This window comes from Neomonachus schauinslandi, chromosome 10, assembly GCF_002201575.2.
Source record: "Neomonachus schauinslandi chromosome 10, ASM220157v2, whole genome shotgun sequence".
NCBI lineage: Eukaryota > Metazoa > Chordata > Mammalia > Carnivora > Phocidae > Neomonachus > Neomonachus schauinslandi.
Window position 1 is genome coordinate 6,103,884 of NC_058412.1, and position 4,145 is coordinate 6,108,028.

The 4,145-nt window shown below is 51.2% G+C and overlaps 1 non-coding gene across 1 annotated transcript; it reads right to left on the reverse strand.

The window, feature by feature from the left end:
- Nucleotides 1–3,356: 3,356 nt before the first annotated feature.
- On the reverse strand, nt 3,357–3,463 carry LOC123326051. The gene has a single exon (XR_006540841.1). It is a non-coding gene; the product is annotated as a U6 spliceosomal RNA (small nuclear RNA).
- Between the last annotated feature and the right edge of the window lie 682 nt (nt 3,464–4,145).

Genomic DNA, 4,145 nt, shown 5'->3' on the forward strand with positions numbered 1-4,145 from the left:
CATGGCAGCAAGTAACTTCCTCTGGGGTGGCCATGGCTCTCTGGAGGCGTCCAGTGTCACAGGCAGCTTAGCTTCTCGCTGCTGTCAAAGCCACACAGAGAATTCTCGGCTGCATCTGCGGGGGCTGCCCTCACCAGCGGTGCATCTGTGTGAAGCTGCCACGGAAGTTAAGTGTGTCCACATGATGCATATGATTGGCCCGTCACTTTTTTTATTTAATGACATATTGTAAGCAGCTCTCATGGCTGTACGTGGACGGTTCTTTTCCAAACAGCCACACAATAATTCCATTGAGGGCTGTTTCATAGATCCAGCTGAAGCCCTACTCCCGCGATTTTATTGCAGGTTTTTCCAGTCTTTGGCTTTTATAAGTATTGCTAAAATAACTCTGCTTATAGGTACTCATTCTGTATAAATGAAAAGTTCTCCGTGTGTAGATATTTACCCATATCTTTAGAGGTTCCTATTTGCCTAGAAACCAAGTCTGGTGCCCCGCACACCAGGTCCTGAGCTGCAATCACTTCGGGGCATGGGATCAGGGAAGGAAAACTCAAGCTTTCTGTAAGCAATACCTTATACTGTTTGGGAAATGGAATGAGTAAGGGGAAAATAAACAAAATGCAGCCCCTGTTGAAACCTCTTTAGAAGTGGTTTTATTAGCAGGTATGGATCTGGCAGGAGCAGAGTCACAGAAGCATGGAACAAAGGGAGGACGGTGGATGTGTCAGGCGGAAGGAGAGGCCGGGGCCACCGCTTTGTTCTGCTGGGTCAGCTCTCCCCTGGGCTGGCGAGGACAGGACCTGGGTTCAAATCCTGCTCTGTGCACTCACCTGGCACCCGGGTGTTGTTTTGTGTGAGGACTTCCATTTCCCTGTGTGTAGAACAGGACACCAAGCCAGCAGGTCACACGAGACCACCAGAAAGCACCTGGCATGGAGGGGTCACCATCAGCCTCTGTCCTGCCATCTTCCTCCCTGCTCCAGGTCCTGAGAAAAAGAAACACTGAATCTCACAGCTGCTCCTTAAGTCCCCATGCCTCTCTCTCCAGCCTCCCCCACGGCCCCCAACTCAGACTCAGGGCTTCCGCACCCTGTGGCCTTTCTCCTGAAGAGAGAACCCCTGACAACACCACGTCTTTGGGCACAAATGTGAGCACGTCTAGAAATCCCCAGATGATTAATAACTAAGACAACCCCATTTGTCACTAATGATACATGGCAATAAACCTACTGGCCAATGTTTTTTACTTATTTTTCTAGGAAAACACAGTAAGCCCAAGAACACAGAAACACAGCAACTCCGGGGTTGAGCAGGGATATTCTTAAAAATCCCAATGGTGCTTATACGATTTAGCAATCTTTCCCTTCACATGGATGCGCCCTGGGTTAGGAGTCAGGACCCCTGCAGATGCAAACAGGAAGGGAGGCCTGGCGGGCAAAAGCACACAATGCAGTGGGCCTCACACATCCGCCCGCCATGGTCACCAGACGCTGAGCAGCCCACACCCATGCCAGGATCCACGGTCACCTGCACCCAGGCAGGCCACTGACTAATCCCAGCTCACCTAGGGCCAGGTGACCTCGGGAATCAGTAACTTGAGCCGGAAGTCCCAGCCTCCTCCTCTGTAAGGGAGCATCTCTTTCCTCGAGGGTTGTCAGAGGATCCCATGAGATAAAGTTGACCAGCCACTGGGGTTAACGGCTGATGTCACCACATTCCCACAGGTCTCAGGAGGCTGTTCCCATAGTCAGATGGGCTCATGTCTGTGAAATAGTGTGAGGATATGAAAAGTGGGGCCTTTAGTCACCCCCCGCCCAGGAGCCAGCCCTGGGTCCCCACCCAGCCGGACTCCCCAGGACTGGGAAGGAAGCTCATCAGAATCCAGAATCACTGTTAGTCACCAAAGGCTCTGCTCCCCACCTCCCCAGTGGCCTGCCTCCCTGCCCCACGAGCAGAGTCTCCCGGGTTCCCAGTCCGGGAATCAGCCTTTGGCCCTCTCCCTAGAGACACTTTGAACACTTCAAGGGCCTCACTCCAGAGAACATCAAAGACCACAGCATTTCCCATGGCATCCTTCAACCAAGTGACCTGTGAACGTCCATCCCCGTGACCCGGAAGCTCGGCTTTGACTAGGGAGCCACTGGCCCCCCAGACCCCATGCCCCAAATCCATTGCAGGGGCCAGTGACATGGCTTCCCCAGTGGAGGGGCTGAGATGGGTTCTGCCTGGGATTTGCACCTTTACCCTACTCAGTAAAGAGCTGTGTCGCTATAAACCTCTCCTCCACTTTCTCACGGGCTAATGGGTTAAACATCTTTAATTTTAGAAATAATTGCACACAACTGTAGAGCACACACTGGCCCCAGGTCCCCCAGCTCGTGATCTCTCCATGCATAGGGGACAACAATATTTTTAGGCCTATCCCAGTTACCCACCCTGGCCGCAAATGAAATATTAATGAAAGGTTATGCTCGCAGCCTTCAGAAAATGATTACTCAAGACAGCAATTATATTTTCCCCCTTTCTGTGTAATAAAACTGCACCTCACTGCGCAGTAGGAATTAATAATTCTGAACCCTGTTGTTACTGAGGCAACATCAAAGCGGAAGGGAAGGCATGCCCACAAGGGAAAACACACACACACGTCGAGACCCACAAAGAAAGTGGGTGACTTCAAAAGAGCAGGATTCTATATTCAGGGCTGGGATCCTTTCTCAAGGTCATTAGCGTCTCTAGCTGACTGAAAGAGTGGCCCAATTACAAAGCACGCAGAGAAACAGAAATGAGAACAGGACATAGCGACAACTCCAACTCCGGGTCACTCTGCATGGCCGCCAGCCTGGCAAGTACCTACAGCCAATCGGCCAACTCCCCAGAATCCTTCCAAGGGACTCAAAAGCTCAGGACAGCCAGCTGACTCCAGAGCCAACGGGCAATTTCCATGTAAGAAGAAAGAGGACACCCCACGGCCTGGAAGAAAAACAGTGGCCATTTATTGAGCACCTGCTATATGGCAGGCAAGTGCGAAAGGCGGGAAGTCCCAACCTCATTTGATAGATAACAGCACTGAAGCTCAGAAACATTCACTGAACTGCCCAAGGTTACACGGTAAATGGCAGATTTGGGATTTAAACTGACATCAAAGAGGGTGAGGGTCGTCTGTGTCTCTGCCCTGTTCATTTCAACTCCCCACAGACCACCTAGCAGGGTGCCCGGCAGAGAGGAGGTGCTCAAGAAATTGAACTTAAATAACCAATGCATGATTACACTGGATCCAGCATCCACGCTCGGAAGGCAAAACTCTGCACCTTCTCAACAGACTTGAAAAGAAAAAACAATTGTGACTTTATTATCTTTTAAATACGGAACACTTTGTAAATTTGCATGTCATCCTTGTGCAGGGGCCATGCTAATCTTCTCTGTATTGTCCCAATTTTAGTAGGTGTGCTGCCGAAGCAAGCACGAGAAAACGCAGTTGTGACTTTCAATGAGTCTCAGCGTTCAGGGAACTGGGGTAGGTGGGGGAAAGGGCAGCATGCGATTTGGCACATCCCGTGACAACAGGCACCCATCGTGCTCCCCCAACACATGCTCTAATCTTACCCCTAGAGGCACTGTCAAACATTTTTCATAAGAGAATATAACAATCCACTAGATTAGTGGGATACCATACGAAGCAATTACAGTTTCGTTTTGCCCTGTGACCATATGAAAATCAGAAATTTTTCAGGACGTTCCCTTGAAGGAATCTTCTGCTACCAGATCATGCCCTGACCCTCGGGGGGGTGGGGGCTGCCCACCACCCTTCAGCCCTTTAGGTAACTCTGGGGCAAATGAGAAAAACCTTAAGGCCTTAGAGAACAAGGTCATAGGTTGCAGCAGAACAGAGTTGCGTAGCTGTGACGGGGCTCTGGATCATGTGGCCCGGAGCCGGGGGCCCAACAGGCAAAGGAGAATCTGCTGACCCTACTGGAGGTGGGGAGAGCTGCTGAGGCAGGGGGAACAAAGCTGTCCTGGGGTCACTGAGGTGGGGGTGAGTGAGGCCTTCCCCTCTGACAGGGAAGAGCAGGGGTTCCCAAGAGCTGTGCATGTGGAAAGAAGGCCCAGGGAGGCCAGGAAATGGCCAGCAGGGAGGTGGGGCAGAC